At 40.8% G+C, this 19,857-nt stretch overlaps 1 protein-coding gene across 2 annotated transcripts in view; it reads left to right on the top strand.

Moving 5' to 3' along the window:
• CDH11 (cadherin 11) overlaps positions 1-19,857 on the top strand; it is an 82,179-nt gene that overhangs the window by 40,890 nt on the left and 21,432 nt on the right. For both annotated transcript variants that reach the window (XM_064671357.1, XM_064671358.1), the window contains exon 2: positions 128-256. The gene's annotated coding sequence lies outside the window, so the exon portion shown is untranslated. The remainder of the gene's footprint in view (positions 1-127; positions 257-19,857) is intronic.

The following is a 19,857-nucleotide window of genomic DNA, read 5'->3' on the forward strand; positions in this document are numbered from 1 at the left end:
CATTTAGTTGCTTGTCTTTAGGCTCTTTTTAGGCTGCTATGATAGTTTATAGGGTAGACTTTAGTTTCCTTTTATTATGGTACCACCACTGCATTGGATTTCTAATGGACTTTCTCCTTGTCTGCAGCCAGCGTTGAAGTAGTGGGTCCGTGGCAGCAGAGACCTGACACCTGCAGTGGCTCCCAGTCTCACTGGGTGGATTTCAGATGTGTGGAATATGCTACGTCAACTGGCAACAAGTTTCCAGTGGGTGAAGGTAAGTCCTGCGTCCACCTTTTAAGCCCTCCATCTTTGAGGGAGGTCAGATATCCGTGGCTGTCTCATTCCTGTGCTGGCTGCAGTATTTGTACAGGGGAGGGAACGCTGAACCTCGCTCAGGGTGTGCTGCCAGGTAGGTTTCTCGTGCCTCAGAGGGTTTCTCCAGTGCTCTCTGTGTCACTCAGGAGAGCTGATGCTGCAGGACACTGACCACGCTGTGCATGGAAAGCACAGTTTGAGAAAGTGCGTTTTTGGGATCATGTTGGTTCAATTTCTTGTTTAAAGCACTGAAGAACAGAAATGTCAGAATTTTTCTAATATTTAGGTTTACAGCTAGAATTTATCAGTCAAAAAGATTCATACTTTTCTTATTCTAGCGAGATTAATTCCATATTTGGGTTATTTCTCTGACATTTTGTGCAATACCACTGAGCTGAATCTAACTGCTCAGGAAAAGAATGTAGTGGGTGAAAGCTTCAGAGAAGGTGGAAAGTGTGGAAATAGAGCAGTACAAGAAACTCTAGACTTAACAATAGTTGTATCTCCTGCTCTGATACCTTTAATTTTTCAAATCCTCTGTGACTTTCAGTCGTGCTATTAGTGTGATTCCACAGAGGTGAGAATTGCCCACTTACAGAAATGCCCATGGTATTCTTTTTTTAAATTAACACAGAAACAGATTAACTGAAATAGATAGTAAATATAGAAACAGTACCATTTTTATGGAATCAAAGGCATGATCCCATCTGAATTGTCGAGGATAAGAAGTGCAAAGCCAGGTTGTTAAAAGTCTCTCTGTAGCTGACTCAGGTTTTGCATTCAATGCACTCAAGTCCTGCTTGACAGACACTGTATTTCTGTGGACATGCCCTTGAATGACAATAATCTTGTTTCCAGCAGCCGAGCAGGCCCGTGCACTTAAACACCCTGTGAGCGGCTCTGTAGGTTTGTGTTTGCGGCACCTCTGACTCGTTAATGGGCAGCAATGAGGCTGAACGTGACAGTGACACCAACAGCAGCCAGGTTCATGCAGCCCCTGGGCTCCTGAGGAAGAGCTCAGCTTGGAAGATTCTGAGCCTGTCTGAACACAAAGGCCACGTTTTGCAAGCAGTGCTCAGCTCTTGTTCGGATACAGCTTTTCAGCAGAAGAATTCTAAAGAGAGTGTGGTTTGAAGGCTTCCTGACTAAGTTTCAAATTCATTTATGGGTATCAGGAAGACAGCAAAAATACCTGAAATGAGTTCTGCATTCAGGTTCTCTGGTCTCTGCTCCATGCACAGTTACATGCATTTTCTCACCACTGTTTCAGTTTGCCTCTTTTGGCGTTTTCTTATGTCTCAGTTCATGGTTTAGTTCAGGCCTCTTTCTGCTCTACTTCGGAGCTACACTTCCAACTAAACTAAATTTTTACAAATTAAAGGACTGTGATGGATAAGCTTAAAGGAAAACATGAAGGTCCATCCCTGTCACTAGTGTATGAGATAAGTGAATTCAACAATCTGGGTCCCTACTCCAGTTTTTTTCATGCCTTATCTGCAAACCTGTTGTGTCTTTTCTCATAGACTTTTTTACACATCAGGGTTAAAGTAAATAATTTCTGAAAGAAAGCTTCCTGCAGAGTAACTGTGGGATGTTCCCTCTGCTTGGGGTGTGAAGTGTCTCCCTGCAAAAGAGGAGGAACGAGAGCTGCTTTTGTTGATTATCATGTAAACCTGTGCATCCATATGCTTCCTAAATTCTCCTCCCTTCTTTTGAAGGATCTTTCTTAAATTACTCCCAGCTGTGCCTGTTCAGGAATGCAAATTTCCTGTTACAGTAGCTGGATAATCAAACAGTTGAGAAGGTAAAATATTCATGTTTAGCTATTGTTCTGGGACAAGGAGCAGCAGGACAGACAGCAAGGCCCTGCTGAGCTCTCTGGGAGCTGGAACACAGGCCAGTAGCCTCAGGAAGTGGGAATATCCTGACTAGAGGTTTCCTTCCTGTATAGCTTGGATTTTTTATACAGAAGTTCAAGAGAGACTGGTAGTAGGCAACACCAGATACATTTCCCTTCAGTTATGTTACTCTGAAAGCATTCTTTATGAATGAAGGGTCTGCAGGACCCAAAACAGAACAGTCTTATAGAAACATGAAATGGTTTGGGTTGGAAGGGATCCTAAAGCTCAACTCATTCCACCCCTGCCATGGGCAGGGACACCCTTTCACTAGCCCAGGTGACTCCAAACCCCCTCCAACCTGGCCTTGGACACTTCCAGGGATGGGGCAGCCACAGCTTCTCTGGGCAATCTGTGCCAGGGCCTCCCCACCCTCACAGGGAGGAATTCCTTCCATATATCTCCCTTGAATTTCTCTCTGTCAGTGTGAAGCTGTTCCCCTTTGTCCTGTCACTGCAATTCCTGAACAGTCCCTCTCCAGCTTCTCTGTAGCCCCTTCAGGTACTGGAAGGCTGTGATGAGTTCACCATATAGGAAGAAAAACTGAAGTTCACTTACCGGCCATAAAAATCAGTGTTGTCTGAAAGAAGGTTGATTTCCGCCCGCAGAACTACAGCACAGAGCAGACACCTCATGTACCTGCAGGATCAGCTTATTACATGTTTTTTAGGATGGATATTAGTAATCTCAATGAAATAGGCTCATATATGAGGGCAAAAGCTTTGATTTTAGTAAGATGACACTCCAAAGTAAATCGAATCCTGAAGTGGTTCTTAAAGAAGGGTCTGAGAGTGAACTGTTAAGAGTAAGACAGTCTCATTTCACACAGTCTGTGTAACAAGATGCAGTCTGAATTTATTACTTTTGCTCTTTGGTGATCTTCAAGACTTGCTTGAGCTAAAACACCTTTGGACATATTGTTAGAATAATTATAAAACAGATATCCTGGTCAAATAGATACCAAAGAAGAATGATTATTTTGTTAGAAATTACAAAGACTTCAAAGACATCAAGTGGGAAATATGTTCACAGTCCTGTCTCTTCTGGTCTCAATACCTCCTAACATGGTCATTTTAGATTTTCCTATCTGCTTTTAATAGAAAATTATTTCCATGAAGTACTATTGCCTTGAAAGAGTCTTGACTTCGTTGAAATGTGTAATTTGTTTTTGGAAGTAATTAACTTGTACCTGAACTGAAATTCAGGTCTTGGTGGCAAAAGGTTTGTCCAGCTCAAATGCTGAAACCACTGAGTCATCAAACTCTCATCTCTGCATTTTCCCAGCTCTCTGGGAAATCCCAGCCCTGTTTGGGCTGGGTGTGCTCTGCTCTGGAGCATTAAAAGGTTGATACATTGACTAAAAAACTCGCCAGAACTCCAATCACTTGTGAGTCAAAATAACCTCAAATACTTGTGAGATCTGTGTTGTGATAAAATTAATTTCTAACAAAATGCCCATAATTACTTTAAAGGTGAGAAATGTGAACCAAAAGCTAAATCAAAGTCTTCCAGAAACAATTTTGATCAGAAATTATTAAGAAAACTTGCCAACCTAAACTATAAATCCTCTGTATAGTTGCTCACTTTGGGCTTCAATAATGATGATGATGATAGTAATAGAAAATTTAACACATTCACCATAGGGTCTCCAAGAAAAAAATACACACATCCAGGGCTAGAAAAAATAAACACAAGAGAAATTAAATAGTGCGTCTTGCACATTTATATTACATACAAAAATTGATTGCTGTGTACTCAGTCATTCAAGTTTCATATGCAACAAAAACTGTCTTGAATTCTACTCAATTGTTAGTTTGCTGTTTCAAAAATGAACATATTCTGTATGCTATTAAATAAATCAAAATTTAGTGTATTTAATTCTTTTGAGGTATTTAACCAAGCCAATTCGTGCACTCTTAGTCACAGCTGAAGAAAAACTTCTTGTAAATTGCTTCAGTATCTTTCAGGAATACTTGGAGATATAACCATGCTACATATGCAATTTATAGACTCTACTCGTCTGTATAAACAGTAATAAAGTCACACAAGTTGTGATTGCTAAAATCTAATATAATGCAATGGTTTTCCCCCCTCTATTCCTGACAACCTGCATTTGCAAACGCTCAGTTACTGTATTTTAAAATGGCTTTTCAATTACATTCTACCGCTCTAGGGGAAAGCCTTTTGACAAAGGCATGACATAAACCATTTCTATTGCAGCTCCATCACAGTTCCCATAGCTAAACTAGACTGGACAGTTCATTAAAAAGAAAAATTAATAGTCCAAGGTTGTAGGGAAACAATAACAGATTATGACTGGCCTGTGGCAGCCCACTGAATTCATGTAGTGGAATAAAAATGTTTCCCTTGTCTCATAAATGAAGGTTTGTTTCAAGGTTTTGGGTGAAGTCACTACCTCTGTCCCTTTACAGGAGAAAAGCTGTGCAGTTTCTTGTCTATAAAAGCAATACTTGTAATTCCTGCAGAAGATTAATATGTACTCTTTGGGATATAAAGCCCATGTTGGATAATCATTGACTAAACAATAGAATAGAATAGAATTAGAATTAGAATTAGAATTAGAATAGAATAGAATAGAATAGAATAGAATAGAATAGAATAGAATAGAATAGAATAGAATAGAATAGAATAGAATAGAATAGGATGACTAAACAGCTACATCAAAGCAAAAACTAACCTTCTCAGGGCAGGGCAGAGGCATGGAGGGGCAAAGTGAGGATGGAGTTAGGACTAAATCCTATCTTATCTAAGGTAGGAACTGTTCTAGACCAGGCTAAGTTTGCTATACTGAGTGTGCCAAAGCCAAAGTATTTGTGATTCAATGGCAGTTCTTTTAGGTCTGCTTCTGCTACCTGTGTAACACCATATGTGATTTATCTCTTGCTTAAGGCTGTTCTTAAAGGTGTAACCAAGTCCTAATGGCCTCTTTCTAGATGTTGCTGCATATTTTTCTGAATTTCCTCAGGGTTTCATGGTTCAAATTTCCTGTATAATTCTGGTATGTGTGGCAAGCACACAGACTTACACTTTACTGTCGAAATCTGAGTTTTATTATATCAATGCTATAAATTCCTGTCTCAGAAGATATTTCAAAGCATATGGGCTCTGGGACGCATTAACTGTTTCTTTTGGCCAGTAGCCACAACCTTCTAATGAATTCAATGGGATAACAGGAGAGGCCAGAAAAGGGGAAGTCTGAGCCAATATAACTTTTGGAATCAAATGCAGGACTGACCCTTCAGGGTATTTTCTGGTTCTGTTTATGAACACAATCTTCTTTCAGAAACAGCAGCCTAAAGTACTGAAAATTCCTGGTTCTGGTGTCTGATCCCCTGTACTTTTACAGGTTTATACCTACTTTTACAAAAGAACTTGGACATCTGGCCTCCAACTCTCCCTTTTCTCCCTCCAAAATAGGAAAGCAGATTATGTAATCTCTAGTCTAGCCACTCAGAGAGGCCTCCTGGCTCTCTTGGCTTGGTTTCATGCTCTAAGCTATATTTTGTGAACCGAGGCTGCACTGAAAGAAAAATAACCAACCAACCAAAAGACTCTCCTTGACCTCCCAAGCTGTTTTCATGCTCACACTGCAGGCGACGTGTGAGCTGCAGCGTGTTGGAGGGAGGGTATTTCTCTGCATTTTTCCAGGGAATGTGCTCACACAAACATTGAGCCCTCACTAATGAGCTGTTCACTCCAAGGCTGGGGACTGACTGCAGACTTCACTGCCGTGTTGTGTTTACGGGTCCAAAGGTACCACTTGTGCCCTCTCTCCCTCTCTGCCGGGTCTCAGGCCCAGGAGAGAACAGTCCCAGCGCAGGGAACAGCCTTTCAGTGAGTCACAATGACTCACTCCAGGGACAGCTCAACAAAGACCATGTTGTGCTGCCTCACAGGAAATCCAGTGACCCACTGGTTGCTGCTGCTCTGCTGCTCACAGGATCAACAGAATAACACAATGGTTGTGTATTCAAGAAATGGAATGGCTGCTTCTCTCCTTGTAGGTCTGTAGAGATTTGATTTGCTTTATATTTAACAAATAAAAAGATCAATTAACTGTTTAAGTGGGAAAACTTCCCAGCAAAGAATAGAATGGCAATGGCTTTTTTGCTAATTGTCAAAACTACTCTCCTAAGCAGAAGCTGGTGCTCTGTTGGCCCAGTCATTATCCAGGTTCCTTCTGCTCCCCACGTGCCGTTCTCTCCTTTCAGCAAGATCTGTGTCCTTTAACCAGAGCTCACACATGGCTGGCATATTATCTTTAGTGCAGCTGAACTTCTTTGCCTGTGTTACATTGAGCTTTCAGACCAGATTTCTTGAATCCTCCATCAGTTTATTATGCTACAGCTTGTCAAGATCATTTAGACCGAAGGAACAGAAGTTAAAAGCTAAGAATGTACTTTTAACCTAAAGTTTTAACAGTTAATCAAAGAATTGTTAGTTCAACTATGTTGAGCTTTTATACAAGTTATGTACAGTTAACAGTGATGCCCACAACCTTCCCTTTCTCTGGTGTTATACTCCCCATCAGCTGCCTCTCAGGCATATGTCTTGAGGTGGGGATGGGGATGGAAGGTCCTTGTGTTCCAGAACAATACAGGGATGGATCCTTCTTCCTCCACCCAGAGTGATTTTTGTTTCCTAACATGTTCCATACCCTTGCTTGCTCTGTAGCTCCACATTACCTCCTGGTTTGCTGTGAAAGGTGTATTTTCTGTACATTGAATAATGCCCTTTGTTCCCTGTGTTATCCAAGACTGGCTCTGTGCAGCTCCCAAGGCTGTATCTGTTCCGTGGCCAGCAGCTGACCCCTGGTGAGCAGTTTACAGCCTGGAGACCTCCACTGTCATCTTGTACCTGGACTTTCAAATCTCCTCATATTATCCCATGCCTGTCTCTGCTGCATTTTATTTGGGGGTCATGGATAGTTTGTTCTACAAGGAAAAGTGGGTTGTTATTTTTATCTGTTCGTTTCCAACATGTGCACAAACCAACTGTGTGACAGCACACACTCATCTTGAGCTAAACCAAAAGCCTCCTGGTCCTTAGAGAACCTGTTACAGCCAAATAAGTTAACCAAAACCAGGTTTTGGCCAGGCAGGCCAAAACAAGTCCTGATGATGTCTAAAGGTCCAAATGGGTCCTGCTGCCTGTGCTGACAGCCTCATACATGGCCCCTGGCAAGTCACAGCCAATGGGAACACCTGGGCTTACAAGACTCTGAAATATTAACAAGTTCATGTTAACACATGGAAAATTATTTTTTACACTATTTATTTAAACCCCATTATGAAATAGGCATTTAGTAAACATTCATTTTAGTAATCTTATTCTTATATAGTCATTTCTGTCACGTATTATAGTTGGGTTCAGTTAAAGCTGTGTTTCCAAACACAGTATATGTGGCTGTGTGTGTCCTTCATAATGGTTCTTCCTGCTTATAATATATATTTACCATTCCTTGGGTCTGATTCTAAGCTCACTTACTGAAGCTTGAGCCAGAAGGGGTTCACAAAATTTGCACAAAGAGCTTTAGAAAATAAAGATCATGTTAAGTTTTTTATAGCAATGTTTACCCTGTCAACCATTACATTGGAACAAGAAATATGTCTGTCTGTTCAGAAAGATGTTCCCTGTTCTTGGATGAATCCCCAGATCCAGTTTCTCCAGCTGGTGCCCGTCTGGTGCTTTATTCTCTCTGACCACTGGATTTCCAGGAAGCTGTTTTTTACTGTCCTCCTGCAAGTTTTGCAGTTGAAACCCCTGTCTTTCAGTCTTCAAAGTGGTGAGAAAAGAGAGGGTTAGCTATGTCACTACCCTTGGATGTGACATTGTGAAGGTTCCGTAAAGAAATTCAGATACTAATCCGTATGGGTTACCCTTATGCAGCCTTTTCTTATTTACTAAAGAGATTTAGAGGAAAAGGAGGATGGGAGTGTTCAGCATCATACACAAAGATACACACCTGCTGAATGAAAATGCTTTTAAATGAACAACTCCAGATTCCTTGTGATGTGAACAAAACCAGCAAATGTCAGTACTTGAATCCTGGGAAGTCTGAGATAGCAGGCTGCACCAAAGAACAGGGCACAGGGTCTGCTCAGCCTGTTCTGAAGGTTAAACCATTGGGTGCTGCAGGTTGCTTCTCAGGTATATGTCAAATTTCCACAAATAATAGGGGAATCCTTAGCAAGGTTAAAACAAAATCTGGGAAAAAACCTGAACAAAACTCATAGGACACTCAACACACTGCAACTAACAATTTTATCCTGGCTTGGAAACCAGAGGGAAAGTACAGATGAAACATAAAGTTACAGATTTGGAAATGACTTGGAACTGTGAAAGCCTTGTTTCCCTCTGTCAGGTGTGATAAAATGCACAACCAGAGATGGGAGGCATTTGATTTGATGCATTGCCATGCACAGACCCTTCTCAGTTCCAGTAACCCAGTCTCCACCGCCTCATGCTCTTGCAAACATGATGTATTTATGGAGAGCTCCATTTTGTACAATACACTTGATCATTAGTCTTGGGCTTTCAGTCACCTTCATCTTGTCCACCAGCTACTTGCTTCTAACACTGTAATTTGGGCTTCTAGCTCACACCGGCTCTCTTGGGCTTAATACATGGTCTTTAAAAGCTTTTTATTGACACAGCCTCCATTTTCCTTCTCTATGCACTCTCAAGACTGTCAGCAGTCATTTCAGTTTGTTTCTTATTTCAGCTGTGAAGTTGACATTTCCTTTTAAAAAGCTAAAAAGGTCCAAAGTTTCTAAGTGTTCCATCCTTCTTCCAATAAATGTAACAAGTACCAATGTATTTAGAAAGATTATGTTTGGTGACAGACTCTCTCATCTCTCTTTAACCTAGTAGTTCCTTTTCCAGAAAAAAACATAATTACTCCAAGAGCAATTTATTTAATTACTGTTATGGGAGACTTCAAAGGAAATTGGTTGGATTGAAATAGTGATATCACCCTGGCAACATTTTGAAAAGAACATTTTGGTAGAAAAATATGCTGAATGCAAGGGCATATTTAATGTGGGGAAAAAATGCCTAATCCTGTTCTTTTGAATGGAACTTTCAGTCTTATATAGGTATATGTGTGTGTGTGTGTATGTACATATATGGGGGGTTATTATGGGGGTTTGGATCTATTTTTCTGCTATGAATATAAATTCTTTCCCCTCTACTTGTCTCATTTTAAGGTCATTCAGTCAAAAAAATGTAACTGTTCTCAGTGCAGCTATTCTACCAAATGTTGGGTTGTTTTCCTCTTTCTTTTTCACAAACTCATTTTCAAGTAACACTTCCCTGGTCTTCGTTAGGGAGAAAACTGTTATTGGTTTGGAAGTTAAAGCTGTACCTGACTGGACATTCATACTCAAGTACTTTTATAACTGCACTGTTGGCTAAAAAAGGCATTGGGGATCCGAAATGCAGAGCTCTGGTTGGTGATCTATGGTTGGTTAACTCTGATTGGATGCAGATGTATCTCACAAGACCTGATTATTGCACTCTTAAGGTCAAGACTTGCCCTTGGCATCAAAGAAATGGTGGCAAAAGGTATTTATATCCTCCAGACACATAATGCTCTTCCAAAATACAGCTGATTGTAGTTGATTCATAGCTTCAGCTACAAATAATACTAATCTAATTTTAAAATGCCCATTTTTGGCCAATTTTCCATGACCAACTCACTGTGGAACATCAGTTTCTGAAATTTTTATGTAAGAACTGGTTCGAGGTATTTCAATTTTGCCTCTTCTGGATGATAGCCTGATAGCAAACAACCTTCCAACTGTAGCAAGGCACTGCCTTAAAACTGTTGTTGTTAGTGACTCTGTCAGAAGAATAGAAATGAAATGTTTTGTTGCAATCTCCTGTGATTACAGGTCAGAAATAGTGCCAAGCTATAGTCTCTGGGATGTGTTAGTGTTCATGTGATCAGCTAGAAATATGTGATGAACAGCTTTAACTCAAAGCAAGTTCTAACCATGAAAGATATCCTGAATAATTTGCCCTTTTTAAAAATGCATCATTTAAATGAAAAACAAATTTTAATTGCAAGCTGACACGAGCCTGTCTTTGTGCTATTTATATGCTTAGCATCTAATTGTATCACTTTAACACCTCTTGCTGCATTTTTAGTTTTGTAACATAATGTTGGGAATTATGTCTTAGTCCTTATAGCTTTCAAACACTGAAAATACAGATAATTCCTCTGATTTGTGCTCAGAGCAGGTCAGAAGGCCAAAGGGAAAGTTGTGGGAATGGAGGTGGTGTTTTCTTTGCATTTGTGTATTTGTTTTTTAGGTTAAATGGAAATATTCTATGGTGACTAATTACAACAAGATATCTCAGAAGATAATTATGCAATTATTGTTTGAATGATAATCTTATGATTTAATGGTTTGCAAATAATATAAATCCGCACATTTGGTCTTTTCAGGTGGAGCCTCCCCTCAGGTATTTAAACAGTGATGGTCTCTGTTATTGGTGCTATTGAGGCTGTTTCAGGAATGTGTTAGAATATTCCTGGTGTTGTTATCTCATGCTATCAAGCCAAAATAGGTCTCTTTACAGTCTCTGCCTCGGCAAAAATTAATTACTGATTCACTTTTTCATTCAGAATTCTCAAAGTGGCTTTATGGAAGAAATTTGCACTAAAGTAGAATAGTTTAGCAAACTATCAAAAAGAGAACCTTCATGTGCACGACTGAAAGATCTGAGCTCTTCCTTCTGCAGCTCCAAGAAAGCTGAGAAAAGAAGAAGGCTCTTTGATGAGTAATTTAGCTCTCACCTTTCTCTCTTTAGCAAATGTATTTGTAAAAGGGACTCACAGTAATTCACTAACTTGTCAGGTTTTATAAAGATAAATGTTCCAGAGAATGTAATTTGAGACTCTGAACAGGGAGTCAAAATGGTTGGTAGACTTAGGGTGCTGCTGGGGTGGTTTCCATGTCCTTCCACAGGGGAAGCCTTTTATCAGGAACTCCTAATTGAGGGATACCAAATCGAAGGGCAGCAGGGGATGGAGGAGTCTTGGAGAATTTTATCCAAAGTAGAAAGTTTCATAGAGGAACACGCTGGTCATAGAAAGCCCTCACAGGATGCTTTAACAGTCTGGCATTTCAGCAGCACTGCTGAAGCTGCCTCGAGAAAGGAGGTTGTGAGTGCAGTACCACAGACTGACTTTGGATTTCTGATTGTGTGGAGTCTGTCAGCCCTTCAGCAAGAGATTAGAGATCACCGCAGAAGTGGATTGCTTGGTGCAGTTCTTTCTGGCTTGATTTGGTAGCTGAATGGACCTGCCTGCAGTCATTAGTTTTTGATGGGTTTTCACTCTTTAATCTTGACTTTCTGCCTCATTTCTGGCATAAACCAAAAGGCCCGTCAGTCACAGCACAAGTGTTATTTAGACATTCATACTTATACGTTCTTAGGGAAAAAATATTCAGGGTTGGCTTAGCATGTAAGTACACCATTAGTAGCTGGAATTTAGTTATCATTTATTTCCTCCTCAGGGGGTCATTTATAGCCACTTCCATTGAACTGAACTGAAACAAGGATGGACTAGGATGGAGCTGTATTGGCCTTGGACTACACAGGAAATTAGGAGAATTCCAGTTTGTCTGAGATGCACAAGAACACAATTACTATTTAAAATAAACTCTACCAAGAGCTTAGTCATTACTTGAAATGACTCTATCAATCACCATGTTGCTTAATAAGACTACCTTTCTTACGCTGGTTGTTTTGCTGTAGAGTTTATGCTTAAAACCAGTCAGCCTCTGTCACATTTATCTTAAGTGGATCTCCCTAGGGCAGCAAATAAATGTAAAACTCTATTTACAGCCATTTTTCACTTCCCAAGCCATTTAATATCACTCTTTCAGGCTTATTTCTGTGTCATTCACTTCATAATATACTAAGTTGTCTTCCTGCTCCCTCCTGCTTTGCATGAGGTACACCAGTGGTAACCTCACTCTCCTCGAATGGGTACAAAGTAAATCAAAGCTTGGTGGAAGTGCTTTCCTTCCATGATGAATTCAGAGTTGGATACTCAGACACTTCACATCATACCATTCAGGAGGTTATTTTTCTTCCTCTTCCCCGCACTATGACTTCTGTTTTCAAAGAGCCATCATTTTCTGTGTTTGTCTATGGTTTCGTAATACTGAGTCCCAAAGCTGCTCCAGGAAAACATGGCTACATTTCAAAAACTGTTCTTTGAAGCAGCTGGGGATTATTGGCTTTAAACATCTCAGTAATCCAATATAGTGCTATAAAACATAATTTAAAATTGCAGAGGATTAAGATTTCCTTTCATAGGATTCTACAGACTCAGAATAGGATTCTACAAAACTTACTTAGCATTTTTAAAGGAACTTCTTTTGTAAAGATGGAAATCAGCAGTTCTGTAAAGATTTTATTTCTGTATTTAGTACATACAAATCTTGCCATGACCTAGAATCCCTCTGTAGTAGGATACCTCTGGAGTCTTGGCTTTTTGCACACCATATATAAAGTTCTATATAAAGTTATATATGTAGTTAACTCTGCAGAACTGCAACTTCAGGTTCTAATCCCTTCCATTGCATCATGCTCCTGTGCAGAACAGCAGAACATGAACTGGAGGAGTGTGAGGTTCTTCTTCTTCAGAGGAATAACTAAGAGAATTTTTTTCCCAAGTATCTTTAAATATGAAAAATATCTTTTCCCAGTCTAAATACTTTTGTCTCATAAGACTAATTATATTTTGTGAATGACACAGAAGACTTCATATCAATTTGCATTCAGATGAGGGTTATTTGCTGTTGGCTCCAGTGAGACCTGGAATATGTTTCAGCAAGAAGAGGGATTCAGTGGTACAGAAGGGCCCACAGGGAGTTAGTTGCTGGTGGTCTGTTCTAGAATCACACATTGGAAAAAAATGAGATTTACCAGTTATATATACAGCAGGAAAATCTTTTCCTGTGTCAGAAATTGTCATTTAAGCAAAACATTTTGCATGAGACTAATGCAAATTGGCCTTTAATCATAAAACAACAGAATGATTTGGGTGGGAAGGGACCTTAAAGCCCATCCAGTGCCACCCTGGCCATGGGCAGGGACACCTTCCACTAGACCAGCTTGCTCCAAACCCTATCCAACCTGGCCTTGGACACTTCGAGGGATGGGGCAGCCACAGCTTCTCTGGGCAACCTTCCCCATATCCAATCTAAAGCTGCTCTGTCAGTTGTCCCGTCACTCTGTGCTCCTGCTGCTTGATTCCCAGCAGATCCATGACCAGTCTCTGGGGTTAGTCCTAAAGTCAGTGTGCTGGGTGTGGAGTCCTGCAGCTTTTAATTTCCTATTTTGTATGTGATGAGTAAGGGCCATGTCCTGGCACTTGGAGAGGGAACTCTGCTGGTGTATGAACAAAACTCTGTGTCCTGGGGGAAAGGGTTCATGTGAGGAAGCAAAAATCCATCTCCTAACAGGCTGATTTCCTGACTGGAAACACGTTTAAAGCCCTTTCCTTCTGGGGTCACTGAAAGTTAAAAAGCTGATATTGTCTCACCCTCCAGTTCAGCTCATTCCATTTAATGTAGACCTTGTGAATGATGACACACCAGTGTCGCACCTTTGTTAATTCTGCATATCATAGGGGTAGCTCTATCCAGGACAAATCAGTCTTAGTCTATTTCCAGTGGAAAAACAAGATAATCCTAATTCAAGTCTTTAGAGTACCTAGAATCTCAAAGTTTGGCATTCTCCAGGACTTTGTTACATGTGTCATGCAAACTACATATGTAGGACTTGATATGTCGCATAACATTATTTCATGTAAATAAAAGGAGAGGTCTTATTTCCATGTGAAGTCTAAGCTAAAAACTATTCAAAGATTGGTCTGATAATGCAGAACATTTTAAAATCAAAAAGTAACCAGGAGAATTAAACTAAAGGTGCAAGGTACTGATCCCTGGTGTTTTATTTTGTTTCACAAACCAAAGGGAACAGGCTATTTGTTTACTTTTTTATGCATAATTTTCTTGAAGTGAGTCAAGGAAAAGAACAATGTTTTCTAATACAGAGAAAAATCAAATCAAACCCAACTGTTGGGTTACCAAGATGTGTGAAACTGGGTGGTTAGGGCTGAATAGCTTTCTGCACCAAGAACTAATATCCTTCAAAAATATTTTCGTATTAATTTCTTGACAATAGGTAGGCATCAGGTGTTTGAATGCAGCAATGTACAAGAGTATGAAGATACATGCCAGGCTGAACTGCTCACACATTCATCAGTGCACACAAGTGATGGAATAGTTGTGCACAAAGCTCTTCCACATAATTCTGTTTGAGTAAAAACTCCCAAAGCAGGTAAATTCATGATATACCCTAAAGATTTACCAGTAAGGGCTCAGTGGGACTCGTCTGATTATTTGATCTGGTAATATGATTCCTACCTTCTTTCCATGGGAACTGCTCATTTTCATGACCCCGATTGCCCAAAACTCAGACACTCTCAACTCCAGAACTAATATGATCCAATATTTATTATGTCATTAAAAAACTATTCATTTCTTTGTCTGATGATAAAATTACTGTAAAATTAATCATTCATCTTCTCAGTTAATTCTAATTGCAGCGAAAATCGCATTTGGACTGGGAGTTTGCTATATTTACTTGATACTTGTGCAACACATTTCAAAACATAATCATCCATTATTATATCGCTACACTGTGGTCTTGGCTGCTTTCTGCCAAGTGTATTCCTGAGAACAATTGCTATTTTAATGTATCATCCAGAAGTTACAGCCTAGACAAATCAGAAAAATTGTTTAGTCTATTATAACTTGGCATATGGTCATTTAATAGCATGCAGGAAATCATCAGGAACGTGTGGGATTATTTTTGCTGTAAGTATAATGAAAGGCATTTAAAATTGGCTAGACTTCACTTCCGCCACTGGTCTTGTCATTAAAATAATCTTTGCTGGCTCTTTAGTTTTTGCTGTTAGTCATCTCTGAGCAGTCATTCACATTAGTGTGAAGCTGTGTAGAGCAGACTGACTTTTTAGAGTATGTTTTCTGTGTGGACTTGGATATATTATTTTTCAGGTTTATGATAGATGTGTTCTTAATTGAATTCTTACATGAACAGTGTATTTCCAGTAGGAATATCAGTGGATATTATTCTCTGAGAGTAGAAGAACAGACTTTTCTTATGTTAAAATTGAAACTTATGAGCTCTGCATTTCCAAGACTAAGTAATAACTACAAGTACACAGCACAGACATACTGTTTGTGTATCTAGAAATGCCCAGACAGCATGTTCTCTCAAGGATTTAGGGACATATTTTATTTCCATGCAAACATTTCTGTATGCATCCCATGGTGTATGTTGTTTTTCAGAGTGTGGACTAGATTTTTTTGGACATTTCTCAGTCCTGGATAGCTCAACTGATCAACTTACATGGGCAGCATTTGGGAATTTCACTGCTCTCCTGTGCCCCGCTGAAGTAACTGGATCTTGTTAACTCTTGTTCTCCCTTTATCCTCGATAAAGCTATTATTCAATACCAAAACTGCCAACACTTGTTTGTATGCAATTAAAATATGTTAACGGAATTCTTCCTTTTGAGAACAGTCTATCTTAGTGCAAGGATAGTTTGTAGCTTCTCATGAGGGGCAGAGGAGGGGCAGGGACTGAGCTCTGCTCTGGGGGGACCAGGGACAGCAGCCAGGGAATGGCTGGAGCTGTGTCAGGGCAGGCTCAGGTTGGATCTCAGCCAAAGGTTCTTCCCCCAGAGGCTGGTTGGGCACTGCCCAGGCTCCCCAGGGCAGTGGGCACAGCCCCAAGGCTGCCAGAGCTCCAGGAGGGTTTGGACAATGCCCTCAGGAACACAGTGGGATTGTTGGGGTGCCTGTGCAGGGCCAGGAGTTCGACTCCATGGTCCTAATGAGTCCCATCCAACTCAGCTTATTCTATGATTCCGTGAAACCTGGCATCCACTATGCTTAAGGAAGTGGGAAGCAGCTTTTTTACAGATTTCTTAGGAAAACTTGGATTTTCAAAATTACGTGTTGTGCAATTCCAAATGGATGTCTGCTGTGGATTAACCCCAGCCAGCAACTCAGCACCACACAGGCACTTGCTCACTCCCCTGCTCCTCCCCTGGGATGGGGGAGAGTCTTGGAAGAGTAAAAGTGAGAAAACTCATCACTTGAGATAAAGATGCTTTATAGGGACAGAAAAGGAAGAAAAGAATGATAATAAGGATGAAAGAATTAGAACGTACAAAACAGTCGGTGCACAATGCAATTTTTCACCAGTCACAGACTTATGCCCAGCCAGTTCCTGAGCAGTGGTTCCCAGTTTATGTGCTGAGCCTGATGTTGTAATGATTTGGAAGGTCCTTTTGGCCAGTTTGGGTCAGTTGTCCAACTGTGTCCACTCCCAGCTTTTTGTGCTTCCCCTCCAGCCTCCTGGAGGGAGGACATGAGAAGCTGAAAGGTCCTTGACTCAGTATAAACATTAGTCAGGAACAACTAAAACATCAGTGTGTTATCAACATTATTCTCTTACTAAATCCAAAACACAGCACTGGACCAGCTACCAGGAAGAAAATTAACTCTATCCCAGCCCAAACCAGCACAATGTTGTAGCTGGGTCAACTGCCCATTGAGATTTGTTTGCTGTTGTTGAGGAATATAATCTATGAGCAGAAATAACAGTAATTTTCAGGACATGTAAATGCTGTGATTTTTTAAATAAAATATTACAAACATTCACAGCAAATAAGTCTGACAGGTCACTATCTGTGCAGTGCCTGATTACAAATGCTGCACACAGAATTTTGGGACATTCACTCAAGCAGCAGCCCAGACAGCTGCAGCAATTGCCATCCTCACATCTCTATTCCATGCTTGCAGGATTATGAGGTATTTTTCCACAAGAGAAAACGACCCGCTTTATAAATTTTAGCTCTAACCTGAGAGCATCTTGTGCACCTTGACTTTTAGAATAAAATGCAATTTATAAAAGGACAAACTGCAACTGTTTTGAATTTGAGTAATTTCGTAGACTTCAGTGGAACCTGTGGATTTATTCTCTCAGCTTTTCTGCTGTGGGAGTCAGAGGGCTCTCAGAGGGCTCCCTGCTGGGGCAACACAGCGTGAGTGAGCAGAGCAGGACCTTCAGGAGGGGCATGAGGAGGCCAGGGAGACCTTATTGCCTGCAGCTCCAGCTTGAATTGCAGCCTGACGTCCTGTAGGTCACTTACTAAAGAACTAGCTCGGCATTGCTACTAAAATAGAGTCCTTTGACTTTATAACTCAAAACAGAAGCACTTACTATAAACAGTCTTAGGGATTTTTTTTTAGCCCAAGTTGGACGTGCCCTGGAGGTGTGTGCTGGAAGCCAGAACCCCCCGTGCCCTGGGCTGATCCCCCAGTGTGGGCAGCAGGGCAGGGGGGGATTCTGCCCCTCTGCCCCTCAGGTGAGACCCCCCTGCAGAGCTGCTCCAGCCCTGGGGAACAGCACAGCAAGGACATGGAGCTGCTGGAGCAAAATCCAGAGGAGGCACCAAGATGAGCAGAGGGATGGAGCAGCTCTGCTGGGAGGAAAGGTTGGGAGAGTTGGGATTGTTCAGCCTGGAGAAGAGAAGCTTTGGGGTGACCTGATTGTTGCCTTGCAGGGCCTGAAGGGGCCTGCAAGAAACATGGAGAGAGACTATTGACAAGGGCTGGAGTGACAGGATAGGGGGAATGGTTTCCCACGGACAGAGGGCAGGGTTAGATCGGATGTGAGGAAGGAATTCTTGGCTGTGAGGGTGTTGAGGCCCTGGCCCAGGTTTCCCAGAGAAGCTGTGGCTGCCCCTGGATCCCTGGAAGTGTCCAAGGCCAGTTTGGAGGGGCTTGGAGCAACCTGGGCTAGTGGAAGGTGTCCCTGGTCACTTCCAACCCAAACCAGTCTGTGATTCTGTGAAGTAGTGGATGAGAGATAATAGTTTTCTTTAGCTTGAAGATATGTTTCTATACATGTACATGCAGAGGATAAAACAAAAGATAGCAAATAATTTTTGCTTTAATCCTTATTAATATATTAGGCATGGATCTGGGATTACCAGTTTGTTTCCAGCACTTCGCACTTGAATAGCTGATATTAAACACATATGTATCAGCTTGGCTTTTCCATTATTGGTAAGCAGCTTTACAAAGTGTTTACTGGTTTACATAAAAGTATTGAGAACTTTTGGAGTAGTGGGGGTATTTGTTTACTTATTTGCACAGTTGAGATCATTATGGGATGTTAATGGTGAATGATTGTCAGTGAGTTTAATTTTCAAATGCATCCAAAGTCTATTAACATAAGCAGTTTACCTACAGGGGTTTTTCACATCAGGTTTAAAAATGCACAGCTGTCCAGGAATATGTTCCTATTCCAGTTCTGTCTGGAGCATGTAGGCTCCTTTTAGCATTCCAGGAGCCCAAGCCCCTCTATCTGCTGCACGAGTGATCCCTGTAGTACAGATCCCTGTAGCAGTGTCCCTGCCCAGGGTAATCACCTGGACTGGGCCTTGCACTAAGGACTGTTTCACTAGAAGGACACTCCAGAGCAAACTTTGTCTGAAATAGCAACATCACTGATTAGCTGGATGCAATTATGAAGCAGACTGACCTGGCCTTAAGGTGCAGGATTTGGTTACATAAATAAATTTCTGTAGATGAAGAGGCCAAAGGAGGTTACCTCAGGTGCTGGAGATTACATTTCCACAAGGATGTAAAACAAGAGGTATTTATGCACAGGACAGAGTAACTCAGTCTACACCTGTGGGATGAGCAGAGAATTTGATGGGTTGTGTTTATAAAGATGTACTATGTTTAATAAAGTTCAATGCTGGGGAAGCTTGGTAAGTAAATGCTGCATACCTAGGGCTTCAATTTCATTTTTTCTGTGCAAATCTGGGTGGAAAAAGGAGTGTCCTTTCCTCTCAGAATTAACCATTATCATTGAAAGCCACTATAATCTAGTGTTGAAAGACTTTTCATCTTTAAGCCACCTCCGAAATAGGTGAAATCTCAGTTTCTCAGGCCCTTTAAGTCTTAAATTGTTTTTACCTCTCAACAAAATGGAGATACAAAATAAAACTCACAGACCTAATGCTCCAAACTGCACACACATATATCATGTGAAAATAAAAACATTTTCCTGGGCAAAATAATAGAGATTGTTTTCTTTTTCATGTCTTCCATGCTGGTATGAGTAATCTGTAATGCGTCATCATATAACAATAGTAAAAAATTAAATGGATACAACGAATACGCTTAGTAAATATGCTTATGAAAGCCTGAGTGTGTTCACACAGCTCTGGGTGAATTTCATGGAATTCATTATGCTGGAGCCATTGTGGACTTGTAATTGAGGTTATTTCCGTTTTCAATTACATAAAATTAAGAACTTATCTTTTTTGAGCAAATAAATCCAGATATTTAATCTCTTACTTCTGCCCCCCTTTTTGCCAATGTATTTTTATGTACCTGTGCAAAGGGATGTGGACAGGAGGGCACGACTGCTCAGGAGGTGAGATAGACGTCCCCACATGAGTGGGTTTGGTACCAGTGAGATGTTTTTCTGTTGCTGGAGTTATAGA

The sequence above is a fragment of the Pseudopipra pipra genome, chromosome 14 (genome assembly GCF_036250125.1).
Source record: "Pseudopipra pipra isolate bDixPip1 chromosome 14, bDixPip1.hap1, whole genome shotgun sequence".
In the NCBI taxonomy this organism is placed as follows: domain Eukaryota; kingdom Metazoa; phylum Chordata; class Aves; order Passeriformes; family Pipridae; genus Pseudopipra; species Pseudopipra pipra.